Source organism: Ctenopharyngodon idella, chromosome 23 (assembly GCF_019924925.1).
Source record: "Ctenopharyngodon idella isolate HZGC_01 chromosome 23, HZGC01, whole genome shotgun sequence".
Lineage (NCBI taxonomy): Eukaryota > Metazoa > Chordata > Actinopteri > Cypriniformes > Xenocyprididae > Ctenopharyngodon > Ctenopharyngodon idella.
In genome coordinates this window covers 19,081,621-19,099,009 of record NC_067242.1, presented here as the reverse complement: position 1 = coordinate 19,099,009, position 17,389 = coordinate 19,081,621, and the positions used below count along the sequence as shown (strand labels likewise).

Here is a 17,389-nt window from a genome sequence, read left to right as displayed (position 1 = left end):
AAAGGAGATGTGTAAAAGGCTTTCCCTTCTTTCTTTTTCCTCAAAGGAAACTCAATAATTGTGGTTTATTCTGCATTTGCTCAATTTTCCTCCCCATTTTTGCCTGATATTTTCCATTTCCACCTGACAATGCCCATTTCGCAGAGTAGCGAACAACAAACAGCTTATTACTTTGAGATTCTGAGAAACAAACAGAGAAATAATCATAATAAAACCTGAACAAATCTTTTCACAGTCTGCAAGTAAATAAAAACAAAGGAAGGTATTTGGAAGAATGTCAGTAACCAAACTGATCTCGCCCCCCTTTGACTACCATAGTATTTATTGTTCCTGCTATTGTAGTCAATGGGGGGCGAGATCTGTTTGGTTACTGACATTCTTCAAAATATCTTATTTTGTGTTCCACAGAACAAAGAAATTCATACAGGTTTGAAACAACTTGAGGGGGAGTAAATGATGACAGAATTTTCATTTTTGGGTGAACTATCCCTTTCAAGTGTGTTGCACTTTAGTATACAGATATAAGGATATTTAGTATATAAGGATTTCTTGAAAGATTCTAAGTAATGTTGTGTTTATCATTTTTATAATCAATGTTAAATGTTAAACAATGTTATATTGTTAGATTATTGAATATAAATGAGTAAATGCTTGCCACTTTTTTCTCCTTCATGACAGGTCAAAGTATTCACAATAATTTCAAGACTTATTAGAGTATAGGTGCATTTAATATAAATATATCAATTTATTTCATGTTTTTATTTTCTCAGACTCTTTTATTTGTAATTTTTGTTAATAGTTTTTGTCACTCATCAACAACAGTACTGATTAATGACATGGGTAAAATAAATGTAAATGTTTTAAATCATTTAACGCAAAAAATAATGAATGCATAAGTATTCATGCCATTGCTTTGCCCATTTAAATCACTTCATAAGTAACCAGCTGTCACGTTTCACATAATATCATGTATTAATTAAAACATACATATCTGAATCTTGAAACATCACTGCCTAGTGCATTTCCATGGAAACAGCTCTCATGTAGACCAGGAAACATTCACACTGGATTTGTGACAAGGTTCTCAAAGCTTAACAATTAGTGAAGATGCCTGGATTTCTTCCATTATAAGTACTTAAGAAATGTAGAGTGTTTTGTGTTGATTAGTGAAAATGAGAAAAAAGTACACTGGGAATGAATACTTTTTATGGGTACCGTATTATTTTCTTCAAAGCACACTTAAAGTGGATTGAAGCTTTTGAATAGCCTATTACAGCATATTCACACAGCACAGCCTAAAAAAAAACTTTTTCTCTTCTAATGCTATGATTTAATGAAACTGCAAAGGGCTTGTAAAACATACACAGTGATGTTTCCAGTAATTTAAACATATCTGCAATATGAGATCAGTGCTACAACTCCATAAGCATGACCCTTTTATTATTTGTTCACTTAGGAGCTCGCTTGTACCGTGCATCGGCATGACTGCACTTAACTGGATCCAAGGGCAGCTTGAAGGATCCGCCTCCAGAGGAAGAAACAGCCCTGAGGTAGTGATTATGGTCACATGTTACTCTTTTCTCATTGGCTGGTGGTGTAAAACAGCATTCACGCTGTATGGTTTCAAATGTTTGCTTGCTTTAACCAGAAATGAACAAATTAAATCCATAAACACAAGGACTTAAAACCAAAGTGTAGTACATGCAGAGAGGAAGGAGTTTGAACAATGTCAGAGGTTAAACCTTAATTTAATCTGCTTTTTCACAGAATGCACTGTAGAGCCTGTTATTTCTTGCTTTGTAGTATTACAGTTTTTCTCAATTGCTTTGGCACAGTTCCCAAATGAGAATTTTTCTCGAAAGATCAGATCTCTGCACAGTTAGTTTCTTATTCGCTCCAAATTTGAATTCATTTAAGCAAATTTCTTTTGTTTTTGCACCTGTATGCAAAAAAGTAAGTATTGTCTGCAATTTGCACAATAACTAAATGCACATGGCTTACTGATCAAAACTGATGAGTTGATTCTCAGTGAAATTGTCATACTCTTCACAACTTATAAACATTCTTTCATCGTATGAGCGATTACAAGCAAAATGATCCATTCAATTCGTATAACTTGTCCATGAATATTCCATAAATATCTATGCGATTTACTGTTTTCTGTTTGCATGTAGCATATTGCTACAAAGATAAATGTACTGTATACATGCAAATGTGCATATTCTTTTTCTGTGTGCTACAGAGTATTGACTTTTCCCAGTAAACATTTACCTACTGTTCATCTAGACAAAATTGACAGTCAGCATCAGAAATGTAGAACGGAAATTTGTATATAAAAAACATTTGGGTTGACTGACATGGTGGAAAACAAAACATCTAAGGAATTGCCTTAAAGGGTTAGTTCACCCAAAAATGAAAATTCTGTCATTAATTACTCACCCTCATGTCGTTCCACACCCGTAAGACCTTCGTTTATCTTCGGAACACCAATTAAGATAGTTTTGATGAAATCCGATGGCTCAGTGAGGCCTGCATTGCCAGCAAGATAATTAACACTTTCAATGCCCAGAAAGGTACTAAAGACATATTTAAAACAGTTCATGTGACTACAGTGGTTCAACCTTAATGTTATGAAGCGACGAGAATACTTTTTGTGCGCCAGAAAAACAAAATAATGACTTTATTCAACAATATCTAGTGATGGGCGATTTCAAAACACTGCTTCATGAAGCTTAGAAGCTTTACGAATCTTTTGTTTCGAATCAGTGGTTTGGACCGTGTATCAAACTTCCAAAGTCACGTGATTTCAGCAAACGAGGCTTCGTTATGTCATAAGTATTTCGAAATTTCAATGGTTTACTGCTTTGGAAATCGCCATCACTAGATATTGTTAAATAAAGTTGTTATTTTGTTTTTTTTTGACCCCCAGACCTATTGCTAGCTGCATTTCCATAGTCTAAAGTACCTTGAAGATAGTCCGGTGACGTATTGCTGTGCGTGACTTTCCAGTTCCCGCTGGATTTTGTCCTCCGCATATAAGCTTAATAACCCTGAACCTCATCGTCAGTCCATCGGTCATATTTTTTAAACTTCATTGTTGATTCGAATAGCAAACAACTCTTATGATGGTTGAAATAAAATGCTCCGCGGAGTCAATCAATCAAAATGCTGCGTGAACTCAACCAATCAGCATGTTCAGCTCCCAAGTCCCACCCCCGAGAGTTATATATATATATATATATATATATATATATATATCTCAGAGGTCGCGTTAACCGAAAATTTCTTTTTTAGCAGTGACAGAAAAAATCTGAAGCCCGTCCGTCATTTTGACAGATTACTGAGGCTGATGTAGCTTGTAAATGTAATTCCCACCCCTGTCCAGTTCGTGGTGAGTGTGCTTCATTGTGTCTGCAGAGCGCAAGTTCAGTTTCCAGAATAAATTTACTGTCCATCAAAAGTGCGAAAGTCTAACGCAACCTACCTCTGATATATAGCTCATTTCCCGTCACGGTAGTAAAAAATTGCCACCGTCACAGCCCTAACCCAGAACTTCATTTAGACCCTGGTTCCTGCGGTCGAAATACACCGAGTATCACCCCAAAGTTCCTAGTTCCTGGGGAAAGTTCCTGCGGTGGAAACACGGCTTAAGTAATTGTGTATCTTTAAAGTATAAATGTGAAAGTCAAGGACTAAGCCTGAAGAAACGCCTGTCAGCAAAATACACTGAAAAGAGTTTGGCACTATACACATTCACTTAAATGTCTTTAAACTCTACCCATCCCCCCTACCACAAGTTTTTACATTTATAACATTAGGTTGTACTGAGCTATTCGGTATTGGACATGCTTTTACTTTATATTAAGGTAAAATAAATAAATAAATCAAGATCTGAATCATCCACTGTGACAAAAATTACTGAGAACAACATTCACAGTGTGCAAGACACCTGTAACCTTTAGTCATTCTTAAATCAGCATGTGTTCTCCAATCAACTGAATGCCAGGCTCAGACCTCTTGCTCTGTGAGCAGGTGTGTTAGATTGTTTTTCTGAGGCATGAATCCTTTATCCTTGCATCATTGCGGAGCTCAGGATTATTTGCTCATAGTTGGATAACATTTGGGGTGAGACTATGTTACTGACAGAAGAACAGTAGAGAACATCAGGTCAGTCAAAGATGCTTACAAAGCATGTCAAAAGCCCCAGGGGTGCTTGGGAGGTGAAGGGACAGCCAGACAAGCAGTCACTCGATACCTTAGGGGATTTGCAAGGACTAACTCTGACTGAATGTCCATTGGCAGTGCATTTTATTCAGTGCCTTTTTTTCCTTCAAGAAATCAATCCAGAATGACTGATAGATATAGATATAGATATAGATATAGATATAGATAAAGATATAGATATGGATGGATAGATGTATGGATGAAATATTCTTTTCAACAGCATGATCACTTCTGATCTGTCTCTTACAAGACACTACAGGCTGCATTCAAAATACATTTAAAAAAAGGAATCAATCTTGTCTGAGCTTCATCCCAGATTTTCGGATCAAGCTTTATTGGCAATTATGTTCGCCAGAAGGCATAATAACTCAAGGGCATCAATTTGTGTGATCCAGGGATTTCAGGAAGGGTATTACTAGTAAATATAGAACCTCCACCTCATTGATTGCCTTTCAGCTACTCCGTTGCTCAGTCCGTGTACAGCCAAATGCTGCCTAATTCAGGTTCAAGCCAAAGACCATTCATCAGGATGAGGTATTTCCTGAGTGATTATACCTGTTTTTTTGTCCAATTAATGGAAATGCTAATGGATGACACACAGTTGAAGGAGCCCATATATCAATAGATAGAGTAAGACCACTCTGTTTGTACTAATAAAGATGCTAATCAATCAAATCAATTTTATTTAAGATTACATGATTAGGGCACCTTTGTCCATTTTCTTGTAATATATAATGACATGTAATAATTGCTAAATGTCAGTATTAGCATCACAGTCAAATCTGCATGAGAAGGAATTGTTGACAAAGACCTCAGGCACACACCTTCAGAGGCCTAAACCCCCAGCTCTTAACTAACATGCATAAAAACGAATGATAATCAATGAATGATAATCGTTCATATTGTTATAATATGATAATGCACTGCTGCAAACACAACCACTGTTTCGAAACAAAAGATTCGTAGAGCTTCAAAGCAGTGTTTTGAAATCGGCCGTCACTATTGTTGAAAAGTTTTTTTTTTTTTTTTTTTTTAATCATAATAACTCTCAAAGTAGTTTTGGCAAGTATGGACTTGCTACTGCTAATAGATACACAGACACACTGCTGTGAGCGTGTAAGATATGCTGCTGCTGCTTAAATAGACATACATAAATCCCGTAGCAGATCAGGTGGAGCTGGGGGAGGTGGAGGGTTTCGGAGGAACTCTGTTTGTGCCCTGAAGGACTAGTCTACAGCAAACACTGAACCAGACTATTTAAATGATTTTTAAATGACAATTTAAAAGCAATCTAATTGGCTGGCGAACCAGCAGAGGCCAATCTGCTTGTGCCATGAGGTGATGGTGTGATTGCTTGCATATTTCATGTAAAGGATCTATCAGCCTGTGCCATCTAGAGTTTCATGACCGAACTAGATATTTGTTCTTCAAACAAGATTATTCCGCTGGTTCCCTTTAGCCCCTCTTCATCTGCATTGCTATGAGGATCCGCAACAGTTCTTCATCAGCTCTGCCTAGTCCAGAGGATCCCCTGGCTATGCCTCCAGCGTCTGAACCCATCACTCCACCGCCTGCTGTTGACCTATCGGCTGCACCTTGGCTCCTCCCTCCCTCGGCTCCACCAGAAACCATCATCCTGGCTGCTCCACCAGGCTCCCTCATCCCACCAGCTCCACCTTGGTCAGACATCATCCTGCCTGCACCTTTGGCTCTGTCTGGCTCCGTCTTCCTCCCGGCTCCGCCTTAGTCTTCAGGCTTCCTGGTTCCACCATGGACGCTTGTCGCCGCAGCTCCACCTCGGTCTCCAGTGCCAGCAGTGTTGCATGGGCTCTTTGGCTCATCAGCTCCATCTGGGTCTCCTGCAGCTCCTTTTCCGTCAGTCGTCCCCAGGGTGTCATCTGCCTAGTTTCCACCTTAGCTCCTTCCTCTCTCGACTCTGCCCTGGGGCTTCATCCTGGCTGGTTTCTGGACGTCCATCTGGCTCCTCCTGTTCCTGGCTCCCCCTTGGCTCCTCTCACCCTTCCCTTCCCTATGGACTTATGTGGTGTACTGTTACATGTATGTGTTTTGGTTCTGTTTTCCCTGTACCTGTCATTTGACTCAGTTTCTCAGTTTGTTTGATTAATCATCCCATTCACCTTTGTTCTCATTAATTATCTTGTCAGCTCTTTTGTTTGCTCTGTGTATTTAGGACCTTAGTTTGAGTTAGTTCCCTTTCCGGTATTGTTTGTGTTAATGTGTAGTTTTGACTCTATTTCAGAGGAACTCTGTTTGTGCCCTGCAGGACTAGCCTACAGCAAACACTGAACCAGACTATTTAAATGCGTTTTAAATGACTACTTAAAAGCAATCTTATTGGCCTCTGCTGACTCACCAGCCAATCTGCTTGTGCCATGCGGTAATGGTGTGATTGCTTGCATATTTCATGTAAAGGATCTATCAGCCTGTGCCATCTAGAGTTTCATGACCGAACTAGATATTTGTTCTTCAAGCAATATTATTCCTCCTTTAAGATTATATGATAATGTGTTTGCTTTTATTGTCATGTTGGTATTGAGTAGGGAAGAACTTTAGCATTATCGTAACTGATATGGAACCTTATAAGTAACAGACAGCTCCCCAGGAATTGGATCATAGCCATTATATGTGATGTGTTTTTATCCCTTGGGCACACACTCTTGTAAACCAGTATTCATTTCCCTTTAAAGGTCAGATTGCCCTAGGTATACAAACAGCAGACAGGTTAAGAGGACCTCCTTTTTGAGAACTCTGTAAGAGAGCTACTGAAGTGAGTTTGTCCCTCATTATATACCAGGTATAAAGGCTATGTATTTAGCTAAGAGCATTTAGGCTCCTACATAAAGGCCAGTCTGGCAGTGAGTATAGAGCCTCAGGGTTTTGCTGTGTACCATCATAATGAGCAGTTTCAACTCTGGCTCAGATGACTCATCTCAGCAATACTTCATCTGAGTCACTGCCCACAGTTCTGTTCAGCTTTTGTTCTGAGGAAACCTCAGTAATAACCCAGTGTCATTTAAACACACATTTGGAATTAAGAATGGGTTTGCTTGTAATTCATGAGTGTGAACTTAAAATAAACTGTCAGGATTCTAAATTGGAATGACAAGAAGGAGATTTGTATTAGCCTGACAAAACAACATAATTTTGATAAATTATGGCTATTTATCCCTTGATATATTAAAGGAGAAAAATATATTAAAAGAGAAAAGAAACTCATCTATAACATGTGAGCAGGGTTTGATATCAGCACTAGAGGGACAGCTGCAATCTATTTGTCAGCTTGGAATGAATACTGATGTTGTCTAATTATCAGTCAAACCAGTGCCCACATACAGTCCATCTTGCTGAAATCCTTGTGTGGAGTCTGTGTGAAGAAGAGCTTTGTAAACTCTTGCAGAGTCTCTAGGGTGTAATTGCTGGGGGATACATATACCCTATGCATAAAACATATCTGCTGTCCTTTGCAATGAGACTTAAATATAGAGGTCTAGAGATCAACTTGGCATGGTGGGTTTAAATTTGAGATATACAGGACTGCAAATTCTCATTAAATATTGGCTGTTGCAAAATATGTAGAGAGAGGGAGCTCCCAATTATTATTTTTTAATGTTATAAATATGAATAATACAAATTCTGGAGATCAACTTGGCATGGTAGGTTTGAATGTGAGATATACAGAACTGTAAAATAAGATATCACATGCATCTCATTAAAACTAATGGCTATTGCAACAAATAATTTCACACACACGTTTGTAAGTCTATCTTTGTGAGGACATTAATGTTGTTGGATCATTGAAAAATATAACCATTTTTAATTTAAATACCCTGAAAAATACATGTAAATATTTCAGTGATGCTTTGGATAACCTATAATTAAGAAGTGGCTGCAGTGAGCTCATTTGATGGCACCTCACAAGGTCAGCTTCTTGTACATCTTCTCGCCAGAACACAGCAGTGGAGCGGCGCATTCACAATAGCAGCTTGTGATGCCGTCCCCTGAAGAGGTGCTTTTCTATGGTGAGAAACTTCTATGTCAGGCTTGTTTAGACGGTGACAAGTCAACGGACTGAATCAGAAACAGAAGCTTTATTGCCAAGTATGTTTGCACACACAAGGATTTTTTTCCAGTACATAGAGACAACAACAGTATACAGACAGTAAAATAAAAAATAAAGAATAAATAAGATCCACACGTGTGTATATATAATATAGGTGAGCCAAGACCTCTCCCTTACAATTACTAAAACGCTGTTGCTCTGTCTGTTCATCGCAATCTCGCAAAGTTACATTATAATCAATGAATCTGCCAACAATGCACAAAAAATCTCTTATTTACATCGTATCTACATTTTGTTTGTTAATGAGAGGTTTCACGAGCCTGTATAACTCAGCACTGAATAAAAACTCTGGTGTTTTGAGCGGTGAGTGGATTCTGACTAACTTAAACACCTCTGATTGGCCATTGCTTTCAAGAGATCAACAACTACAGTATGTCTGTGATTGGCTACATTGCTCAATGCTGCAAAACACATTGTAAATAGATACATTTGATGTTCTCCAGAGTGCAAACACAAATATGGACTAGAGCCTTTGCCAAACTTGTTTCGCCAATATATTACTACAGTATCAACTGAGGGTGCTCTTGCTTGCGTTTGAGAGTGCTTAGCACCCTCTAGCACTGGACCTGCCTTACTCTAACCCTAACCTTAACCTAATTCTAATCTTAACCCCATAATCAAGTTTTAAAGGCACACTATGTAAAATTTTTGGATTAAACTAGCCAAAAACCACTAGAACAGTGTTATATATTTCGTTGACTTGTGTACTTCCATTATTCCAAATGTTTCCAACAATGTTTAAATCCAGAGAAAAAAGCAGGTGAGAAACTGTTTGGATACCTTTATCGAGAGAAAACGAATAATTGATATATAGCTCAACATGGTCTTATTTTTTTATACTCGTTTTCTTGATTTGCCATGAGTAACGTGTTTGTACCATTCCTCAGAGACAACACCATTTTCTCAAGTAGCTAACAGCATAATCAGAAAGAGCTTTATTTGTAATAATAGTAATACAGCATTTTCTCTACCATTCATTATATTTCAAAATTAATTGCATGCCATCACAAGTCATCTAGCTTTTATTAATATGAGATTGATCTAGCTGCAATGTGCAACAAGTGCCTCATACCAGTCACCAAGCTAACACTCAGAGTGATGTTATAACATAACATTCAACACACGGTATTATCCGGTATTGTATTGTTTGTGTTTATGTGTAGTTTTCACTGTCTTTCTCCTACATGATGTTCTTTTTCATTAAAAAACTTCTTGTTATTTCTCTGACTCATGCATGTATTACTACACGTGACAAAATACCGGACCTAAACAGTTTATTATAGCTGTGTTTTTCTTCCCTTATTTCTTTGTTTTTTCCCCCTTCTATGGATCTGCCAGTTATTCAGCTGCTCTGCCTGGTGCAGGGAGAACGTCTACTAGAAGACCACACATGGGACTTTATACATCTAGCATGCCAAGTGCATGACCTGGACCACTCGCTCTGTGTCTTTTACCACACCAGCCTGAGTGAGCGGTCTGATGCACGCATTTCACTTTGTCGCATTCATGGAGTGGGGGCTTGTAAACAATGATTGTCCGTTCACCATCGGCCTGGCTGAGGACCACACCAGCTCCACTTCACATCCAGAGACCAGCCAACCACATCGCCCCCGAGCCAGAACCACATTGCCCCAGAGCCAGATCCACATGGAGAGTCTGACCAGGTGCGTGATCCCGCAACACTGCACGTCACTGAGGGAGTGCTTGTGGAGTTCGAGGGCTGGGAGGAAAGCCCCGCCCACAACCCCGCCACTGTGTATGTGGTTTATATGGCCTCTGGGAATTAATTTGAAAGAACTATTGGAAGTTTTTGAGCAGGTAAATTTCCTGTTTCCCCACTGGTTCCGTCCAGCCCTGAATCTCCTGTTTTCCCACTGGTTCCATCCAGCCCTGAATCTCCTGTTTCCCCGCTGGTTCCGCACAGCCCTGGCTCTCCTGTTTCCCCACTGGTTCCACCCAGCCCCATGTCACTTGTGATACCTCCCAGCCTCCCTCTCCTGCCTCCTTTGACAGCCAGTTCCGCAGCCCCTCCTCTGCTGGTTCCCTTTAGCCCCTCCTCATCTACATTGCTATGAGGATCTGCAACGGTTCTTCAGGCCACCAGCTCTGCCTAGTCCAGAGGATCCCCTGGCTCCGCCTCCAGCCTCTGAACCCATCACTCCACCTCCGCCTGTTGACCTATCGGCTCCACCTTGTCTCCTCCCTCCTTCAGCTCCACCAGAAACCATCATCCTGGCTGCTCCACTGGGCTCCCTCATCCCACCAGCTCCACCTTGGACAGACATCATCCTGCCTGCACCTTTGGCTCCATCTGGCTGCATCTTCCCCTGGGCTACGCCTTAGTCTTCAGGCTTCCTGGTTCCACCATGGACGCTTGTCGTCGCCGCAGCTCCACCTCGGTCTCCAGTGCCAGCAGTGTTGCATGGGCTCTTTGGCTCATCACCTCCATCTGGGTCTCCATCTCCAGCAGCTCCTTTTCTGTTAGTCTTCCCCAGGGTGTCATCTGCCCAGTTTCCACCTTAGCTCCTCCCTCCCTCGACTCTGCCCTGGGGCTTAATCCTGGCTGTTTTCTGGACCTCCATCTGGCTCCTCCTGTTCCTGGGTCCCCCTTGGCTCCTCCCACCCTCCCCTCCCCTATGGACTTACTTGTTGGACTATTTGAGTCTCCATGATGCGCCTTTCGGGAGGAGGCATACTGTTACATGTATGTGTTTTGGTTCTGTTTTCCCTTTGCCTGTCATTCGACCCAGTTTCTCAGTTTATTTGATTAATCATCCCGTTCACCTGTGTTCTCAATAATTATCTTGTTAGCTTTTTTGTTTGCTCTGTGTATTTAACCCTCTGGAGTCTGAGGCTGATTTGGAGTCCTGGTGTAGTTTTGACATGCCCTGACATTTGTGCTTTTTTCAGTTGTTTATAAACATATTAATGACAAAAGTCTAATTACACTGTATTCCGCAGAAACTAGGCTACAATAATATGTGAGCAACAAGTATGTACATGTTTGTATTTTTGAGAGAATTACATATATGCATGGTTTTTGAAAAAGCAAAAAAAATAAGTCACTGAAATAAGGCCTCAAAACACAAAAAAAAAAATTCACAAGACTTTTGGGAACTGTATATTTTAGTCTAGAGTTTTTGCTTCAAAATGATGTGGAAATTATCCTGCCTACTCGGATGCATAAAACAATGTATTGATTTTAAATTTCTAAGACACTTTTTGTGTACACAGGCCGTATGTGAAGAGGCATGAATCTTCATGAATAATGAAGAAAAACTTACCATGGCATGACATAAAATCCTCGGCTTGATCAAGTTGATCCTCAAAATGGAATTGAATCCAGTCATGCTCTTCCTCTGAGGTAAATCCTTTTAGAATTATTCCTCAGCGCATCTCAAAACGATGAAAAGTACATGAAACTGACTAAGCTTAATGCGTTTTTCCGAGCTGACGCGGGCATTGATCGCCTCAGAATTTGCGTCTGAATAACGCGCCCGCTCCGTGGGCGTAGCCGCATTAGCGGATAATGAGCTGACTCGCAAATGACTGACATGTCTCTCTTTTCAAACAGATTACATAAACAGAGAATATTTGTTTTCGATTTGACTTACATGATTTAAAACCTGACATTTCAACGTTTCTTTAGACATATGTCTAATTTTTGTGTGATTAGTATTCACTAAGTTACAGTTCATTTTCTGAGGGAGTATCAGATTGGACTTCATTCAGAGAGAGATGACAGGTCGCGCATCATGTTAGTTTTCATTATTTTGCAAAAAGCACAACATTTAGTTTTTACTGTGAGTGTACACAAATAAAAGAAGACATTCTATAATTTCAATTGATATATTACTTCTGTCTCTATGACAAATTTTATATTGATTTTGCTGCTATGTGAAAAAAATCCAGCAAAACACTCCGGCGTGTTTCCTGACTTCTGAGTGTTAAGACATTAGTTTGGACCATAGTTTTGACTCTATTTCTCCTATGTGTTCTCCTTTTTCATTAAAAAGACTCTCTGTCATTTCTCGTGCATATATTATTACACGTGACAGCTATGTCTTTGTTATTGTTTTAAATAAACAACCTCTTGCAGAGAAACTTACATACTGTGCCTTTACCCCTCAAACAGCCCTTTAAAGGGGTGTCAGAAAGTGAGGACCAGCCAAAGGGTGATAGATAGATAGATAGATAGATAGATTGATTGTTTGATTGATTTACATATTACATTATTTACAATACATTAAACAGTATGTGGGAATACTGAAGTACTTTCCACTTCAAGCGTCCAAATAAATTATACAAGAAAATATCTTCTGCTGTGTTTGTGACAAATGTCTTTTTGTCCTTGTCATGAGATTCAGACACAGTTCAGCCGTCTGAGTTTACACTGGAGTGTGCTGTTCCGCTGTGAATTTCAAGAAGGCTAAGATGAGTTCAGGAGTCTCCCCCGATGTCTCTGGCCTCCAATTTCCTTCAGTCTGGTTGTCTGACACAAGGCAGAATCCTTGCTCGGAGAAAGACTGATAACATGGAAAGGCATCTCACAGTTTAAAGCAACAAATGAAAATGCCATAGCCGGAGCAGATATCTGCCACTCTTCAATGCACACGAGCAGTTTACATCTGCCAAAACTCTGCCAAATATCTCCTATGCATAATCCCAAAATTGCAATATTGCAATGTATTTATATTTTTTCTGCGTCATGAGCATCACTAAGCAGAAAACAATTCAGGCCTAGCATGGATAAGAGCAGGGAGTGCAGCGATAACCCCTTTAGGGTAAACAGAACAGAACCAACATAAATATATTGCAGATATCATTAATGTTCTTAATGACAAATAATTTAATGTGACAACATAAATCAAGATAAATGACAGTCTAATTTGAAGAGGAATATCAGAAGGCCAAGTCCTGACTGTACACTGGGGATGGAGGAGCGTAATTAGCTCCTGAGCAACGCGATAAAGCTGCTGATAATACTGAATGGACCTTATATATAGGGATGCACTGATAGCTGTAGCATTCCTATTGGTAGATATGGATCAGCTGATGCAAGCATGACTGACGTAAGCTGCAAGAACTAACACTACGCTTGATTGTGTGTAATTCTATTAAAATATCTTGTCAGTAATGTCTGAAATCTTAGATAAACACTTGCTGGTTGATTCGGGAACACCAGTCACATGCTATGCTTCAAGACTGTTTGGTCTGTTACATTGTGCTCTTTAATATGCATAGACTTGCTAATTAAGCCCATCGAATTCTAATGATGTGGCCATGAGAGGACTCTGTCAGCTTAAAGGATAGGTGCATTCTGCAAACCCTCCACTCTACAGCTGTGTCAATAACTAAAGGTCTGGCATGAACTAATTAGTCGAGTTTTATTGTAGTATTTTTACATTGTTGAGTATCACGTATCAATTTATAATCATGAGGAAGCATGTATGCATTACATACTAATTTTTAATTATAGCATAATCACTTTTACGTCATAAGTTATGAATATATATTCTTATCATAAATGGACCAGAAATATCAATATTGTGTGTTAAAAAGTATGTTCCCTGCTGGAAAATCCAGCACTTCTGCTCACCAGCATGAGGTGTTGTGCATGCTGGGACCAGCATGGGATCCTGGTTTGCTGGTCTCCAGTAAGATCAGCACTATACTAGCTCTAACCAGCATAAAACAGCCTGGAATTCATGCTGGGTTTTTCAGCAGTGTTAAATGGTATTAACTTACTGTTTATTGAACTATTGTATGAAAGTGATGTCACAGTTTTAAACTTGCTGTTGGTCTGAATATCATGGCTTACTTTGGAATAATTTCATTGGTGATGAAAAAATACACAAACAAAACCACAGCAGAATCAACTGTCCGTTTCTGAATTTGAGCATCATACAGTAGAGGCGTTACTCAGTGAGCTGTTGAATGATTCGATTGAGTGAATAATTCAAATTGTGTCATTCCTGAATGCAATGTTTTGGAATGAATCGATTGATTTATTGACTCACTTATAAAGACACTTCTTTTGTTCCTGAATTAATCAGCATTTTCAAACGAATTTGGTTGAGTGAAGGATTCAGTGACTTGCTCATAAAAACACTTGTTTTGTTCCTGAATGAATCAGTGTTTTTCAACGAATTGGTTGAGTGAAGGATTCAATGACTCGCTCATAGAGTTTGCGTGTGAAATTGCATAACCTCTAAATAGTACTTCTTTTGAATTAGTAATTGCTTTGTGAGCATTAAAAAAGTGTGTTATATATAGTTTTCATGTCGTATGATTGGAATCCGCATGCACTACATTCGTCTTGTTGACCTACCAGCATCATTTGTGTTGCTTCACTGCCATTTACAAATCCTCTCCCATGGCCTCATGGGATAGTAAAATGTCCATTGGATGCACACTTTAGAATCTCGTTGGAAGTAGTAGATCATCTGGGTACTTATTGTTTTATGAATACTGTCAATTCAGACATACTACTCTTTTCAAATACTGTTTTTTGCCTAATAGGATATAGTAGGGAAGCATATTGGTCAAGTATGCAGTCTTTCTGGGACTTTGTGAAACCCGGACAAGTGGAGTGGTACAAAAAGTGAAAAGTCTCAATGCTGTTGGACTGCTATATCAATGTTCTCAGAATGCTGCAAATTTGGGGACAGGAACTAACTGTTGGATGTGTGATTGGAAAATGCTGTGCGCTTGACAGCATACAAAAGCATATGAGATCAGAGCTAATTGAGCAGGGCACTGAAATTTAACCCCAAACCTTCAAGGAGCTGCCCTCAAAATACCATTAAGATCCCACTCCTCTAAAATGTAGCAGAGTCATTGAATGCTGATGCAATTACAAGCATTCTGTAAGATCCAATTGCAAATAGGATGTTAACCGGAATACTGGTAAAATGCTCAAGGGAAGGTACATGTGTACTTTTTATGGAATTATGTAGAGGAACTGTAACACTGCATAAAAATTAAAGCATCCTTTAAAGCTGGATGATTTTAATGTCTCTTATTACATTGTGGGTCATAAAGCTTTTAACCTGAAACCAGCATAAACAAGACCAAACATGCTTGAATTAAGAACTGTGAGAGCAAAAGGAGAAACATCTCAGCATGTATGGACCTTCTGTAAAGGGATGAGTCATTAATTAAGCAGAATCCTATTCCACTAAATTCTTAGTGGCCGCTGTTGTGTTCTTTTGAATAACTGCAAAGAGAGAGAGAGAGATGTCTAGCACTGTAATTGGAGTTCCAGTTCATAGGAGCTGAGATATTATTTTTGAAAGTGCAAATGCTAACTCTAATGAAGCTTTTTACAAAACCCTTTTGATAAAGTGCTGATGATAAGAAGAACTTGGCTGAAAAGTGCATTTTACATTTGAAATTATCTCTGGATGACATTGCCTGGTCTCTTTGCCCCAGTTGTGTTCTCTCAGGAACTATTCCACCTTGCTCTTGCAGGTAAAACAGATGCAGAGGGGGCTGGTCATCCATCCTGCAGCAGGCAGGCTCCCATCGAGCTGTTCTCATCTCCAGGTGAACGCTATAGTGGAGCTGATAGTGCCTCAGACACAGTCAAGGACTCTGCTGGCCTTGCACTTATCTCAAGTTGCTATTCAGGAGAAGTGCTTGTGTGCAGTGATACGTGTAGAACAAAGACGAGTTGACCAGGTCAAAAGCACATAGCATTTCGAATGTAAGTGTTGAATAATATATTTTTAAAATGTTATTTATAATATTTTTATAATCATTTTATGAAAAGTAAATTACTTTTATGTTACTTCTTACAGTCAGCTGACTGAGACTGTCCTTCAGTGTGGAAGGGCTACGTTTAGGAATGCAAGTATTTTTTTTTTTTATTATTATTATTTTATGTATTATATTGTGCGTGTATATGGGTGTGTGTGTGTAACTTTTTTGCAACTTTTTTTTCTTTTTGACTTTGTCAGCTGTCTGAGACTCTTCTCCAGAGTGGAAGTGCTATACTTGGCTTGCAGGTATGTTTATATTGTCATGGTTATGGACTCTAATTTTGATATTCTGTTTTGTTTCCTTTTAGTTCCTGTTTCCCTGCTCTGTTTAGTTTCAGTTTCATGGGTTTCTGATTATGTCCTTGTTTGTTTCTATACTGTAGTTACTGATTATCCCCAGCTGTGTCTCATCTAGTTCTCAGTGTTTTTATACTGGAGCCAGAGCCGGCCATGATATCAGTCCCAGAGTCTACGTATGCTGCCCAGTCTATCCCAGAGCCAGGAGAGGACCACTGCCTAAAGACCTGTGGTTTGTGGATCCAGTTCCCTACCGAGTCCCCATACTTGAATCTATGGCTTCTCCACCGGTCCTGTCAAACTGTTTGGATACTCCAGTCCCATCCAAATCTTCCTGCTCCAATGTTCCTGCCTGACTTCCTGGTTCCATCTCCTCCACTGGTTCCGTCCAGTCCCCTGGATCTGCCGTCTCCGCTGGTCTGTTGAGGCCCCATCTCCACCTCAGTCCCGCAAGCCAGCGGCTCCACCTTGGGCTTCCGGGCCGTGGATGTCGCTCATCGCTCCATCACTCATATCTGCGTCAAGCGTCTTAGATTGCGACAGCACAACACGTTACATATATATTATTTATATATCGTTTTCTATTCATTTTTTAGAGGTTTGTGATAAACAACAGGTTTAAAGTATTTTCAAAAATTCAATAAATAGAATGAATTAAATAAAGTAAATTGAACAGTAATGCGTTTTTTATTTGAAATAAGAACTCTGAAATTGAATATTTAAAGTTTAGAAAATTAATTTAATTACAAGTTGGAACATGTTGCGCAGGGTTTGACAGTCTAAGGTTTCTTTGGTAACATTTGTATTTAGTAAAATTAACAATAAATGCTGTAAAAAGATATTGCTCATTGTTAGTTTATGTTAGCCAGTGCATTAACTAATGTTAATAATCTTATTATAAAGTGTTACCGAACTTTCTTTTTGTTTTTCTTTTTTTTTTATTGGCCAGCTAGTGGATTGTCAG

The 17,389-nt window shown here is 39.3% G+C and overlaps 1 long non-coding RNA gene across 2 annotated transcripts in view; it reads left to right on the top strand.

The window, feature by feature from the left end:
* The window catches only part of LOC127506278 (uncharacterized), a 28,776-nt gene extending 11,683 nt beyond the window's left edge, over nt 1-17,093 (top strand). The window contains exons 2-4 of one of the 2 annotated variants that reach the window (XR_007927944.1): nt 1,457-1,550; nt 15,839-16,073; nt 16,168-17,093. This is a non-coding gene — a long non-coding RNA (uncharacterized LOC127506278). Of the gene's footprint in view, nt 1-1,456; nt 1,551-15,838 lie in introns of both variants that reach the window. The other variant, XR_007927943.1, reaches the window with a different exon arrangement.
* The last annotated feature ends 296 nt before the right edge of the window (nt 17,094-17,389 follow it).